We start from the raw sequence: 16709 nt of genomic DNA, 5'->3' as shown, positions 1-16709 counted from the left end.
CCCGGTCAACAAATGTAAAATAAATAAAAAATAAATAAATATGAAGAGTTGTATGAAAGGTTGGACACTAAGGAGGGAGAAAAGGACCTGTATCGATTGTCTAGACAGAGGGACCAAGCTAGGAAAGATGTGCAGTAGGTAAAGGTGATAAAGGATAATGACGGAAACATACTTACAAGCGAGGAGAGTGTGTTGAGCAGATGGAAAGAGTACTTTGAGGGGTTGAATGAAGAGAATGAGAGGGAGAGAAGGTTGGATGATGTGGAGATAGTGAATCATGAAGTGCAATGGATTAGCAAGGAGGAAGTAAGGATAGCTATGAAGAGGATGCAGAATGGAAAGTCTGTTGGTCCAGATGACATACCTGTGGAAGCATGGAGGTGTTTAGGTGAAATGGCAGTGGAGTTTTTAACAAGATTGTTTAATGAAATTTTGGAAAGTGAGAGGATACCTGAGGAATGGAGAAAAAGTGTTTGGTACAGATTTTTAAGAATAAGGGTGATGTGCAGAGCTGTAGTAACTACAGAGGGATTAATTTGATCAGCCACAGCATGAAGTTATGGGAAAGAGTAGTGGAAGCTAGGTTAAGAAGGGACGTGATGATTAGTAATCAGCAGTATGGTTTGATGCCAGGAAAGAGCACTACAGATGCAATGTTTGCTCTGAGAGTGTTGATGGAGAAGTACAGAGAAGGTCAGAAGGAGTTGCATTGTGTTTTTGTAGATTTAGAGAAAGCATATGACAGGGTTCCTAGAGAGGAGTTGTGGTATTGTATGAGGAAGTCGGGAGTGTCAGAGAAGTATGTAAGAGTGGTACAGGATATGTATGAGGGTAGTGTGACAGTGGTGAGGTCTGCGGTGGGAGTGATGGATGCGTTTAAGGTGGAGGTGGGATTACATCAATGATCAGCTCTGAGCCCTTTCTTATTTGCAATGGTGATGGATAGGTTGACAGACGAGATCAGACAGGAGTCCCCGTGGACTATGATGCTTGCAGATGACATTGTGATCTGTAGTGACAGTAGGGAACAGGTGGAGGAGACCCTGAAGAGATGGAGGTATGCTCTAGAGAGAAGAGGAATGAAGGTCAGCAGGACTAAGACAGAATATATGTGTGTGAATGAGAGGGAGGATAGAGGAATGGTGAGGATGCAAGGAGTAGAGGTGGTGAAGGTGGATGAGTTTAAATACTTGGGATCAATAGTTCAGAGTAATGGTCAGTGTGGAAGATAGGTGAAGAAGAGAGTACAGGCAGGATGGAGTGGGTGGAGAAGAGTGTCAGAAGTGATTTGTGACAGACAAGTACCAATAAGAGTGAAAGGGAAGGTCTACAAGAGGGTAGTGAGACCAGCTATGTTATATGGGTTGGAGATGGTGGCATTGACAAAAAGGCAGGAGTTAGAGCTGGATGTGGCAGAGTTAAAAATGTTGATTTGCACTGGGTGTGATGAGGGTGGACAGGATTAGGAATAAGTATATTAGAGGGTCAGCCCAGGTTGGAAGGTTTGGAGACAAAGCCAGAGAGGCAAGATTACGTTGGTTTGGACATGTGCTGAGGAGGGATGCTGAGCATATTGGGAAAAAGATGCTAAGGATGAAGCTACCAGGTAACAGGAAAAGAGGAAGGCCTAAAATAAGGTTTATGGATGTGGTGAGAGAGGATATGCAGGTGGTTGGTGTGACAGAGCAAGATGCAGAGGGCAGGAAGAAATGGAAACAGATGATCCACTGTGGTGACCCCTAATGGGAACAGCCAAAAGAAGATGATGATATATTATAATTGGTTAACTATTGAAAGTAGGAAACTGCATTGGTCAACCGATCACAGTGTTGACCCTAAATGCTGAATCCATACTATCAAAAGAGCAGGCAGTGCAAAAATGAATACATCGACACCCATAGTTCAATGTATTCAGCAGAGCGGGAGGTGGCATCCCTCATCCATGCTAAGTACCTTAACATAGTGTTATACTCTACAGTCAATGGTACATTTCTGTCACTATTATGCAGGGTGGGAAGCCCCCCATGCATCCCCTCACACCCCCTGCAAATTATATATACCAACTCTGAGATCGCACTACAGTGAGGAAATGGGTTAATTCCCTCTTCCTCAATGAACCACAATCTCCACTCAGAATGCTGAACTGAGATACTTGAACTACACTACTACCCATTCACTGTAGTATAGTTGTTGTTTTCTGGTTTGGCATTCTTCCCATTGGAAAACTGCCTTTCAACAATGTCATAGTCGACTGATCACCATTCGGATACATGATAGTAAACCATTATAATCAGAGGATGTTTACATCCCTTCCCCTACCCCAACAGACCAAGATTAGAACCTATTAACTTAAACATGCTTTTGTCCAGTCTTTCTTATCTTTTTACATTATAATGCCTACATTTCTTAAAACTAAAGCAAAAAAGTACTTGTTTACTTTAGTATCTTTATCACATACATCAAAAACAGAAAATGCTTTACTACATAGCATGCTATGTATATCAGGAAATGTTTATACAGATATTAAGAACAAAAATTGATTTACTTACAGTTACTTTCTCTTTTTTTCTCCTTTTTTGTCTTTTTCTCCTTTCAGTATCCTTCCAAACATTAATGACATGAAGTAAGGTATATGCCTGTCGCTTCTCACACAAGTTTAACAAAGTCAACAAAAATCCAATCTTTCTCAGCTTCTTTTTCCTATAAAACCATATTTCACAAATGTGATGGAGGCTTTATAGTCTCACGTGTATTCACTTATTTCATTGTTGCTGGTCTTCTTCCTATTCATCTCCATCTCCCAACCCCAAACTCTGGTTCATGTCCAAGGTACTCCCAATTCTTCTAGTCACTGCCTGCACTTTTTCTGTCTGTCAAGCATTTTCCTTTGGAACACTGGAAAGGGTTTCACTGGTAAAGTCTCTCTAGGGGTTTTATTATCAGAGATATGAGTAGCAGAGTCCCTTTCTGTTTGATGGCTCTCTTTTTGGTGAACAAACTTGAATCTTGCACATCCTCTTGACATTCCCTGACTGATGGGATAAATTTGCTTCTCTTCTGCCTGGTGTACAGTGAATAATCATTTTCCTCAAATACTCCACTATTGACAAGTTTTAATATTTTGCCCTTCTGCCGCAGTTTTGTCAAGATCAACTCTTTCTGCTGGTATGATTGCATCTTTATTAATACAGCTTTACTCATACAGGTCTTGGCTGGTTTCCCATGGCTTGGTTTGAAGCATACACATGGTGTGCCCTTTCAATTAACAAATCCATTTACTTATTTGTGCTTTCATAAAATTAATACAGTCTGTTCCATCCAGTTTCTCTGGTATAACAGAAAATCTCAGCTTTTCTCTGCGTGCTCTCTTTTAAATCTATCCTTTTTTGAAGCAGCTCTTCTTTATCAGCCTCATACTCAGACATTATTTTCTTCATTTCAGCCTCTGATTTTTGCAGTTTTATCAGTTCATCTGAATAGGATTTTAAAGTTTCTTCCAGGTTTTTCCACCCTTTTGTTATTTGAGTTGATATACTCCTTTGAAGTTTCATTTATTTTAATCAGCTCTGAGCACATTTGACTTTATTTCCTCTTAATTACTAGAAACTATCTCTTATACTAAAGCTGGAGCTTGAACTGCTTTTTGCCGAACAGCTGCATGATTCTTCCCAGTCAGTGTTTTCTCTTCACATTATGTAGTTGAGTTTTTTTTTTCAGGATCTCCTAGCTTCTTCTTTGCTGGCATCCAGAGAATGTATTTATGAGCCAGTAAATACATTTTACTAAAACAAGCAGAATTACTGGCCCTTATGCATCAGTTTCTTTTTTTAAAACTGGGACAGCTGAAATTAAGCTGTTGATCAGCATACAGCCATTTTGGAATGCCAAGCCAAAATATAATATTGTGGCCATTATTCATTCATGCTTTCATACATTTGTTCATGTTCAGTTACGTGAGGTATACATAGTCAAGAAAGTGACTGCAATTGGTGGGTATGAACGTAGTCTGTAGATGAAATCAGATGGCCCCTGATGTCATTTAGTCACAGATGAACAGTCACCGATCTGGCTTAGAGTTAATTTTATGTTAACTGACAGTTTATGATTTCTGAGCAAAGTGCATATTCAAAGAAAATTAATCTATAATGGATTTCCTAATTCATGGAGAGATTTGTTTTCTTTGAGAAGAAGTAAGTCATAGCATAAAAAGTATTGCTTAGATGGGGAATGAGAGAGTAGATTGATGCTGAAAAGGGAAGTGAGTAGAGAATAACAAAAACTGATTATTTCTTGCTGAACCAATCATGTGAGTCTATTGAACAAAAGCAAGGTTATGAACTTATCGGAGGAGTAAAGAATGGTCTGTTAGATCAGTCTTTTTCAGTGAATAATGCACCTGTTAGCCAACTTTTAGCTGTATTTCTAGCATGACAGACAGCAGTTATTGTATTATTTCTTGGTACAAAATCTTGTTGGTATGAAGATATAATAATGAATTCCTCAATGAAGTCTAGAATTTGCTTACAAGAATTTTAGAAATCCTAGCAGGGAGAGGAAGATTGATGGATGAATGGAACGTGGAAGAAGCTTCCGAAGAAATGCTAACACATGCAAAGGATACAATGAAAACAAAATGCTTAATTTGATCACTGACACAATAGTGCAGCTGGCTTAGAGACTGGATTTGGAAACTGATAATGAGGATATTGAGCAGTTGGTGAAAAATGTGGCAAAGGAGTTATCCCATGAAGATCTTACTGAACTGGAGGCACACTGTAGAGGAAAGAGAAAGACAAAACAATGAACATGAAGAGTTAGCTGAAGTCCCCCCCACACACACACATCACCACCATCACCAAATGTACAAGGAAACAAATGGCATAGAAATTTGCTCCTATCAGTTAGTGATACAAATAATTGAGGAAATGGATCTCACTGTACAGAGACTGTATAATGATGGGAGACTGATTCAAGATGTATTTGATTGTTTCAGGAAGAGTTATAGTAAAAAGGAAAAGCAATCTGTTCAGTCTAAATTGGAAATATTTTTAAAGAATCCCAGAAAAGCTGTTACCTCACTTCCAGAAGATAATACAATACATTTAACAAGTTTCTTAGAAGATTTGTCTTCCTGTGAGCCATCTCTGAAAGTCTCTGTTATACTTTCTACCATTAAAGAACCAGATGTTGATGATCCATCATCAGCATCATTATCAGATTCCTCCTCTGCTTAATCCAACGAATGTACTAAACCTGCTTAATTGAATAACTACTCAGGCCTAGCTTCAGTAATGGCAAATGCACAGTAATGCTGTACAATATTCATCTTTCATTTCTGTTAATGTACTGCAGTTTATACGTTCTACATTGCATTAAATATTTTATCATGAGGAACGGGATGAATTAGTAAAAAATATAACAAAGTAGAATTGTGTGATGTGGCATTCATGCCTGTTATTTTTTACCCATGATTACAGTTCGTATAGTTCAGTTCAGAATTGAATTTGGGGATTTTCTAGTTACAACAAAGTAAGCTTATGACAGGGTCATCAAAACAGGACTCTGTTTTGCCAATAACCTGCTACATTATTTAATTAATACAGTGGAATGGCATGGGAATATTTTAAAGGGAATCAACAATGCTGGAATTATTGATTAGTTGAAGGACTATAGAGAGAAAGAGAGTGAAAGAGAGAAAAGAGAACATGGTCACTCATGGCGACTGGAGCAGTGAGTTACGATGTGTGTAGTAAGTTACAAAATAGAAGGTTAGGCAGTGAATCATTAGAAGTGGAAGAGTTTGGGTGGTCTGCAGTGGTGAAAAGTTGTGTCAAGGTGCATGAAGAGACTGACTCATTCTGTGTTGGTCCAGGCTAGTTTATGTTAGACACTTGGCAGACTAAAAAATGGTTTCAGTGGTTCAAAGAGAAAGGCTGTCTAGGAGGAGTTTTAGATTTGAAAACAGGTGGTGTATGTTAGACATAGATAAAATAGACATTGTTTTTTGCCATCCAGGGTAATTTTAGAGATACTGTAATCCATTTAGGACTGATGTATTGTGCTGTAGCTAAGGCTGTAGACAAAAGGAAATTAAAGTTATTTTTAATTATTAGTCTAGCCTTCATTCATTTTAAGGCAATGATGGTTGCATCTGAGGTTATGGTAGGAGGTGGTTATATAAAGTGAGAGATGAGTGCTTTCCTTAATCTAGGTTTATACTATGGAGGCAATCCTTGGTTTATAAAGATGCAACCAGCATCTATAGAGATTCATTTTAGTTACTTGGGCTACAGCAATTCAGGCTAGCACGTTTTAGGTGTTTACTATTTGGGAATGATTCAGACAGAGTATGAGATTGTGTGATAAAGTTAGGACTAGGTTTAGATTCAATGTCACCGGAATGGAAGAGAAGACTCCATGGTGAGTATAAAACTGTTGTGAATTTTAACAGTTTGAAGAAATTAGTTAAATGATAAAGTGACATTTGTGGGTCAAAATGATAATAAAACTGAACAGAATGCTTCAGGATAAGGTGAATGTACTGATCAGGAGCATGGGAGGTTAGAACATTAAATGACTTAGCAAAGAAAGAAGTGGAAGGGACCACTTAATTTATGTCTGTGTTGGTGCATTTATCTCAAGAGTTTTGGATACACAGGGGAAGAAAGGGCATGTGGGGGAATGGTAAATACAAGTGTTGTTAAAAAAGAGTTTTAGTTTAAGAAGGAAGAGAGAAAGAAGTGCCTTGAGAGTGCTGGTTGTGATGAAGGGTTTGGAAGTGTTTATTTGGAATGTGGCTAATATTTCTGCTGCTACTAGAAAGAAGAAAGGGTCAATAAAAGCTCTCATCTGTTGTTAAACTGAAGTACTAAGTCATTAACAACTATCATGTGCTGTATTATAACAGGGCAACAATAATATCACCCAAATGTTATTATAATTATCCTGGATAAAAGAAACTGCTGCCATCCGTGATTGTGTTGGTTCAGAGTAAGTTTATAGCAGCAATATTTATAAATTGCTCCTGTTTTTTTGGCCTTTGTATGCCTGATTAGTTTTGGCTTTGTCCTGATTGCTTTCACTAAGAGGTTAGAGGTATGCCCACCCCCTTACTAAGTTGTAGTAAATTGAGTTAAATTGTAATATTACAAGTCTTTCCCTATAAGGTTTATTCCTCAAAACTGCATATCTGTTTTGTATAATATTTCTGTACTCTCCAGCTTCATATCACTAGCAGAAAATATCCAAAATCCAGTACCATGTTTTATTATTGGTCTTATCATAGATTTAAATAGGGGTAAAAGAACATTCACATTCCTTGAAGTAACAGCCCTGAATACAGACCTTATTATAAAGTAACATTTCCTTACAATAACATTCATATTAGCCTGAATTCATGTAGTCACTAGTACACCCAGGTTGTTATATTCCTTGACAGGTACAGAACATTTTGACCCTATTTTGGTGGGGGGTCTAACTGATCTGTTCGGATACTCCCACTGATTGCATATGAGTAATAGTTATTGTTTGGCCCTGTTTGTAACACTATACATTGTTTTTGTATTGAACTTCATTTTTTTGTCTTCTGCCCATACCAGCAAAGCAAAGCATAGCATCCATGTAGCTTTGAGACATGACATGATCTTTTAATGATGATACTATCAACCTATTTTTGTATCTCCTGCAATTTTTGTACCCATCACTTTTTGATTGTTAGCATTGTAGACATGAAAATGTTGAACAGTGGCAGACCCAGTATGGAGCCCTGTGGATCCCACCTCACAAAGACAAAACTATTTGGACTCCCTACCACTGATTTATATACGTGATTCCCTGTTTGATAACCACAGATCAAATCTAGTTTATTATCTAGCCTTTGAAGTTCCAGTTGTTCATAGCCTGAGTAATTTCTTAGTAAATTCTCAATGTGAAAATGTGTCAACAGCTTTTGTCAAATCTAAGTAGAAAATATCCAAGGAGATTCCATTATCTGATACCTCTGCAGCTAATGTATAAAATGCTACTGAATTTGTGCCACTTGATTTACCATGATTAAAGCGATGCTGGCAGATGTCATCATCTCCACACCCTAGTACTAAGCAGCTGTAAAATTATTCTTTAAAAAATTTACATAAAATGCAAGTAGGTATTATTAGTCTACAGTCTGATGGATCAGTGACAGACCCCCCCCTCACACACACACAGGATTTAAACTTAGTGACTTAAACAAACATGCGACAAAACAAAAAAAACATTCATGCATGTGTGTGCCTTCTGTGGAAGGTTGGGTGCCGGGCTGGCAACTCGACACCGTAAAAAACTCCACTGCCAATCATGAGCGGACAGTTGATCCGCTGTGGCAACCCCTAACCGGGAAAAGCCGAAAGAAGAAGAAGACTTAAACAAAACATGCTGGACAGACAGATATGTGTCTCAGAGATTGCCCCTTCTTTGGAACAGGCTTCCTATTCACATTAAGCAGAGCCCTTCCCTGCCCCTCTTCAAATGTTATTTGGATCAATGGATGGGGAATTGCAAATTCACACCTGGGGTAGCGCCTGTGTCCCTTATGGACAGGGATAATCTGTAACATACTCAAGGCACAGGCACAGGCACAAAGCCATGCCATTCTATTGCTCCTAGAGGTCATATTGGGTAAAATCAGATTATATTGGCTAGGCTCGTAAGGGTTCTTAAACCATTAGCCTAGTAATCACATATGAATCCAAACCTATGAAAAAGTATCACTATTGTGCCCCCTTTCCAAATCTTGGGGACATACCCATTTTGCACCACAAGTTGGAATATATAACTTAGTATTGGCACAGACTGGTTGCTTATTTGTTTAATAAAATATCCATTCAGTCCATCTGGCCTGTCTACAGTATTATCAAGAGAAAGATCCTAAATGGGATAGGAAGTTAGAGACACTGGACAGATAGCCAGAAGGTTAAATTCTGCTAAAAATGTTAGAGAATATCACAACAGTAAAATGTGGTTATCCTACATGTTCTGAATGGGAAATAAGGTTAAATCAAAATTAGTGTATTCAGAATGAGATTCAGAGAATTTTTAAAGTCAAATCTTATTTGATCTCACACAGTCAGAGGTTTCATCTGTTCAAAAGTACAGACCCTTGTGCTATAAGAATTTTTCTCCTAACCCCAAGGTTGAGCTACATTGCCGTTGGCATATTTAGACAAGCAGGGGTGTGGGAGTGAGGGATGCATGCATGAACCTTTCATAAAAATACATTTCCTACCATTCACTGTTAATCTTGATGCTTTTTTTTATGTTTCTTGGTGTTGACATTTATTTTCAAATGTTTTATGTTGCAATCATATTGACTTCAGTTAGTTACTATGAATCTGTCCTGGGAACTGTCACTGAAACAATTCATGATTACCTCCACATTGTTTGAGTGGCACAGCCGTAGTAAGTTTATGTATGTATGCTGGTTTTGTAGACCATGCTCATGCAAACACACACACATATGCATATATGCACAGTTGCAAAGAAATAGCAATACAATTCTTTTGTGTGAAGTTAAAACAGCTTTTCCATGGACTGAAGTGATGCTATTTTTGATAATCAAGTCCAGCAGAGGGAGCTCTAACATCAATTAAAGAACAAGTTCTTTGAAAAGGTACAATTAGGACATGGAGAAATCGGGTCTATATTATATCCTTGAACGCTTAAAAAAGCGAACTCTGATTGATCGAACTTATTTTCGCGAAACTGCAAAATATCGAAGCAGCAGAAACTCAAATTTTTTCCTAGGGAAAGAATTCGGTTGTCCATTTCTGTTGCTTCGGTATTTTCAGTGTTATGGTGGAAAGTTACCGGTCGGATTCAGGTAAGTGTGCGATTGTGTGGATGTGAGTGTTAGGGTGATTTAGGTGAGTTAGGGTTAGGGCTCGGGTTAGGTGTGTGTGCGATTGAGTGGACATGAGGGTTAGGGTGGATTTAAGTGAGTTAGGGTTAGGGAGCGAGTGAGGTGAGTGTGCGATAGTGACGGACATTAGGGTTAGGGTTTGAGTTAAGGTAAGTGGGTAGTTAGTGGTGTGTGCATAGTTTAGTGTAGGGTTAGGTATCAGATTTTAGGTGTATGTGTGTGGATTTCTGTTTGTTTGGTGTGCTTGTGTTGTGTGTATGTGTTTTGGATCAGTGATTTTTTTTCCCTGGGAAAAAAAAATCACTGATCTGACAGTTCGAGATTGTAAGCTTTTGCTTAAATTAGGTCGATCAATGAGTGTTCGCTTTTTTAAGCGTTCGATGATATAATATAGACCGGAGAAATCAATATTCAAACAAGATGAGGTAAGTTTTGTGTTATTTAACAAGCTCAGTTTGGTTGAAGTGACAGCTCTTGGGAAGAGATGTTTTCAAAGAAAAACAACTCAGTGGCTCTTACGTTATCTGTTCTTTACATTTCTTGAGTCACTATTATAAATAGACTTTGGAGAGCTAGCAGAATTAGGTATATACCCTTTATGTGTCAGCAGCAGTTTTGAAGTAAACTTTACTCCTTTAAAGAAGTAATGTTCTCTGTTTAAGGGTACAGGGCCTTTGTAGAATGCAGTGGAAAGAAGGAGGACAACAGATACCTCATAATATGGTTAGGGAAACGACTGTCTGTGTCTAATAGCTAAAGATATCTGGAATCTGCCACTAATTTCACTGCACATCAATGTGATGGAAATCTGGCAGGTGTGACAGCCTGCATATATCTCAACCTCTTATTGCAAGAAATCTGGACAAAGCCAAAAAAAATGGGAAGAGTTGGGGTAAAAAGACCAAAAATCAAGGACAGATTTTAATTGTTGCTCTCAGAAGCTTAGAAAATTGTTAGAGTAACAGGTTTTGCATTAACATGGATTTTCTGAAATATGTGAATTCTGAAACTGAAACACTTTTCATTATTTAATGGTTTCAATCCTCAATGATTTACCAGAAAGCCACACACTTTATGAGGAACAGGCCAAAAATATGAGAAAAATCTGGACATCATGTGAAAATATGGACAACTGAGAATAGACCTTGAAAGCTTTTCACAATTCCTTGTAGCAAAATCATTCAAATAGGCATTACAATATTCATGTGGCATGTACTTAGCAAAGAGGAGCAGAGCCTTTGCAGTTATGCTACCCAAGTTGGGAAATGGTCATAGAAATAGACTTCATCCTTCATACAGTTCACCTTCCAGGAAATTTGAATTTGTTAGCAGGCTCATTTAGTAGGATAATCTAATTAGAAACTAAACAGACTGGGATTCAATATTACAATGGAGAAATGAGATCCCACACAGTGGAACCAATTAGCAAACCAAGAGAATTAACAAAAGTTTTTGTTCTACAGCCCCAGGCCACATAATGGAGAACAGAGACCTTCTCCTTTCAGTAGGACCTGAGTCTTCTGTGTGGCTTTCCCTTACTGTTTTTGGTTATGAACGTACTTATTAAATGACAGTCATGACAAAGCATATCTAGTTATCATAACTCCAAATTAGCAAGGAAGACCATAGAAGTCTCTCTTGGAGTTTTTAAAGTCCCCATGAAACTACCACACAGTCAGACCCTTCTACTTCGGCAGCAGGACAGAGTCCTGTACCCAAATCATACAATTCCCAGGCTGACAGCCTGGAAGATTATCCCCAAAGAGCAGACATAAACTTGTTGTTTTTAATGGGGTGTTTCAGGTAATAAAAGAAGCAAGAAACACTGCCATCAGAAAGTATTACAGGAACATATGGCACAGATTTTCACTGTGGGTAGTGTATAACAGCATACATCCATTCTCTGCCACATTCCCTGTTATCATACAGCATTCAATGGAGGAGTCAGTTTTTACCAATTCTTCTATCAGAAAACTTACTTACATGCTTACAATAACTTACTCCACTAACTTCAGTAATATAATAAACACCTTTTCTTGGAAGCATTTTGCACTTAAGACATCCAAAGAGGAATTTGTAACCAGCCTGTGATATGATGTTTGTTTTATAAAATTGAACATTACTGTCCTCTGTGCTCAAAGAGCCTTCTAATATTAAAGTTTTTTTCCCTGGATTATGTTGCTTCCGTTCAGACTCATAGGCCTCAATGTCCACTTAGCCTTATTGTTAAATTCACAGAGTTAGTGCTACATTAGAAAAACTTAATTCATGATCAGTTTGGTATCTCATTAGACTGTGCATGTAAATGCAGGCCTTTGTAAATGTGAGCTCTGCACAACATTAAAAGGTGACTGGGCATGTGCATGGTGCTCCATTTGTACTCACTAATAAAGTAGATTCAAACTGGCTCCTTGTGTATTTTTTTTTCAAGATGCACTACAAAAGTGTCCTTGAATTTTTTTTTTTACTTAAAACAGAGTCGTTGAACTACTGAAGATAACTAATTTGGGAAGAAACAGAGTTTAAGTGAACCATGTATCATAGTCTGCAGATGTAGAAAGAACTAAGCAGTTTGCTTTATAACAAATAACTTTCCTTTAGCAAAGCATATAGCAGCATCACTTAATGTTACAGGTTTGACAATATATTTGATTATTTCAGAATTTGGTTCAGATGTGGCGCCCTAAATGATATAGCCTATGCACAGATCATAAAGATATTATAAGGAAGTTTTGAGCCTAATTGCTGAACTGAAAACATATGCTGTGTGCTGTGAATTTGGTGCATTTTTTAATGAAGCAGGACACAGATTCATGAGTATCATTCATGATGAAGTTTAGATGAAAAAGTTCTTTCAGAACTGAATTTCACATTTCAAAAGTTATTCAAGATTGACATAAGTCTGGAGATCACTGAGATGTAGGGCAGTTACACTTTGGTGAAGTATATAATGCTGAAATACAAACAAATCTTGAAAAGGTTAAAAGTTATTGTAACAGTGAGAGTGACTTACAAGTTTGTAATTAGAGGTTAAATGTCACTGTTGTGGAAGAGTGATACACATTAAATGAGCATGACACGGTGAATTACAGATACAGGACTAATGCAAAAATAATCTCTATTATAACAGATATACTAAATGCAGATGGAAACTGGAAATTAAACAAAATTGTTGTTTTTTTGACAAGTAATGAAAGTGAAAGAGGAATCATTTATATCTATCAATAGGATTAGTGATAAAAAGTGGCCACAGACATTAATACACCCCGCAGAATGTCTTAATAAATTGTTTTGTATGAAATGATTACACAGTACTACTTGTAAGTTAAACTATATGTATGACAGCTTGTTTGTGTTAGGTGAAATGATAACTACAGTTTGCTTTCAAAGGCAAAAGGAATATATGCCTATAATTGTGGAAAAAGGTGCAGGAAGAACTGCCTATAAGAACTAGTGCTAAACTTGAACTTAATTAAGTATGCATGCCAAAGTGTTTTGCATTTGTTTACATTGGTGAAAACTGCTTGAAGTGAATGTCGAAGTGTTTCATAAGAAACTAGAATGCAGCATGGCACTAAAGTTGTTAATTTGCTTAATCGGGGTATAATGGCCAAGTTTTACAAAATAGATTAGTACAATTTATGTTGAAAGATGTAGAGCTGGAAAGTTTGAAAGAAAAGGTGTTATTAATTTAGTAGGGCATGGTGAGGGGACAGCTGTGATCAATCCTGTTGTATAAAGAGATACTACCATGAAAAATCTGATGTGACTATAAGCCAAATATTCATCAGGCTGCAAATACTGAGACATATTGTCTACCTGGAATGGAAAAGCTGATGACCATGCTGAGTGGTGGAACTGTGTTTACTAAAACAGGTCTAACAACAGTTTATCAAGTATTAATCCACATGTCTAATTCTGTTGAATCTCATCTATCTCCTATAGCAACCCTATGAAGAGCTGACACCATCCACAGAGTTTGCTAGGCAACTGGAATTTGGAAAATGATTGACAGATCTTTCTTCCATTTTGACGACAATAAAAATATAGCAATAAACACAGAAGAGTGTTTTTGTCTAACAGGTTACATGTCAGAATGAGTTCATTATCACCTTTTTAAAGAAAAATTGAAAACTTATGCAAGAATTTGAACATAGTTGTATATGTGGATAATCTACTGATTACTGGAAAGGCAGGATGCAAACATCTGAAGAATTTGTGTAAAATGCTGCAAAGATTGCAAGACTGTAGACTGAAAGTTAAAAAAAAAAATCAAAATGCAGAACAGGAAATGGCTATGCCCTTCTGTAGAGAAAGTAAATGCTAGTTATTATCCCCCCCCCCCCCCCGTTTATATGAAAAAGCACCAAGGGTCTCATAATTTGATTAACTGTTACCAAAGTTCAGGTATAACCACTGTACAGTGTTAGTGCCTCTGTGGAGACTGCCAAAAGAAAATGTGCCTTGACAGTGGAAAATACTTGAGCAAAATGTTTTCAAAAAACGTAAAGAAATACTGACTTTTGACAAAGCGTTAGGGCATTATCACCGAGAGTTACCAGTTATACTAATTAATAATAAAAAAGTAACTAAGCATTTCTAATATACAGTCAAGCAGCACCCAGAGTACGGTCATATAAACAAGTACAGAGATTAGTAGAAGATAAGGAAAGCAGTACAAGTAACCTTTTCATGAAGATGTTCTTTCCATTTTTTCTTGAGGCAATCTGAAGTTTTCTGGGATAATATTTCTATTGAAAGATGATTTCATGTGCAGGAGTAATTTTAATGAAATCCCTCTCACCAATTGCTGTGCCAAACTGAGTAATGCAATGCCACCATCTTGAATCCCCTCATGAGGGTAAGACAGGTCAGTTTTACACAGAGTGGACTTTAATGATGGGCACTGACCAGTATTACTATTTTAAATATAAGTGTGCTGAGTATCATTGCTGGTCTGCTATGGACTGAGAGCCACTGGAGACCTTTTGGTAGATCATAAAGGTAGGTCTGGGAATGTGTCATATTGTAATGTGACAACTTTTATTTTCTGCTACCCGAAGCTTATGGTTGAGTGGAGAATGGGGAAAGGCATATTCAGTCTTGGGGATAAGGACATTTCTAGGAAGGGAGCAATTAGCAGATAGGGATAAGAGGTGAGACATTTTATAACAAAGCTTAAGCTAAGGGTGCATTTTGTTAATTATGGCATCTGTGTGGAGTGTAAATGATAAGGTAGGGTCGAGCAATTTACTGAGATATTCTTATAGGTTCATAGGTGTTTAATAAGCTAATGACCACAAGGGCCTTTCTAAGCCTAGCCATGCATCCCAAATATCTGACAAGTTCTGGCACCCTTGGTAAGTGTAAGCAGGGGCTTGGGAGGAGAAACATGTACAAGCAGAGGCCTGTGAGATGAACCATTTACAGGCTGTCTATGTCCCTTAGAGACATAGGTACCAAACCAGGGATGAAATTCCTGTTCCCCATCCAATTGTCCAAGTTGACTTGAATTGTGCTTGGGAGGAACTCTGCTTCACATGGATGGGGAGCCTGATCCAGAGAAGGGGTAGTCTGTGGGATACATACCGGTCTCTCCAGCAAGTTGTTTTATATGACAGGCAAGGTTTAAGTCTTTAGAACAAGTAATTCTGGTGCCTTTGTTATGCAGATATGCAGGAGGTCCAACAGAGTGGGGTTTGACAATGCCTTGTATGCCAGGCATAGCTCTCCCCTCAACAGCCTATAGGAAACAGAATACAGGGATAGGGCCTTGAGGTGGTCTGCATAGAACATGTTACTTACGCCCTGTATTCTTTTAGTGAGGAATACTCTATAGATGTTCCAATTGTTGGATATGCCTGGTTAGGTACATACCAAAGTGGGCATTGTACTCAATGACAGGTCTGATGAATGCCAAATGCAGTGGAACAATGATGACTTTGGACCTAGATGCAATAATTTGTTTATAAGTTGCACAACATAGAATGATTTCCTCACTACTGTAGACATGTGATGATCAAGGGCTGGATTATTGTCTATGTATGTCCCTATGTCCTTCACTACTGGGTCCACTCTTAGGGGTGTGTTGTCAATATGATAGTTACCAGGGGGTGGATGACTTCTTGAAGGATACTATTATGCATTTCTTGGCATTTAGTTGTAGTCCATGGCTCTGTCACCAGTTGTTTGTCTGTGTTAGCCCTTCCTGGAGAACATTTGTGTTGGTGTGCGTTGAATGACAGCTCTTAATTTGCAATCATTTGCAAATTTAGTCAGCCAGATGCCATTGACATTGGCCTTGACTTCAGTGAAGTAAATGCCAAAAAGGAGCAGTCCCAAGACTTGTCCCTGAAGGACCCTGCTTGTGGCTGGCCTCTTTATAGAGGCAGACTCCCCAGTTCTAACTTTCTGGGTCCTGTATGTGAGCTAGCTGGCTATCCACTGGATAATATAAGAGTTTGCACTTAACTTCTTAAGTTTGTCAACAATGCTTAAGTGGGGGATAGTGTCAAATGCCTTGGCCAGGTCAAGGTAGGCAGTGTGAAACATTTTGCCCTCATCCACTGCTTTGGTGAACTTCTCAAAGAATCCACCAGGTTGAGTAGGCATGACCTACCCTCAACGAAACCAAATTGTGTTGAGTCCACTGTCTGGACATTTCCTATGTCATTATTGATCATTTCCATGATAATTCTTTCCATGGCTTTGCATATGAGACTAGTGAGACTTACAGGTCTGTGGTTTCCAGGGTCTGTAGATGGCCCACCTTTGTGTAGAGGGATGACTGTCGCTGTTCTCCATTCATGAGGCA

Source organism: Protopterus annectens, chromosome 13.part0 (assembly GCF_019279795.1).
Source record: "Protopterus annectens isolate FY-2018-M chromosome 13.part0, PAN1.0, whole genome shotgun sequence".
Lineage (NCBI taxonomy): Eukaryota > Metazoa > Chordata > Ceratodontiformes > Protopteridae > Protopterus > Protopterus annectens.
This window is presented reverse-complemented; position numbering follows the sequence as displayed.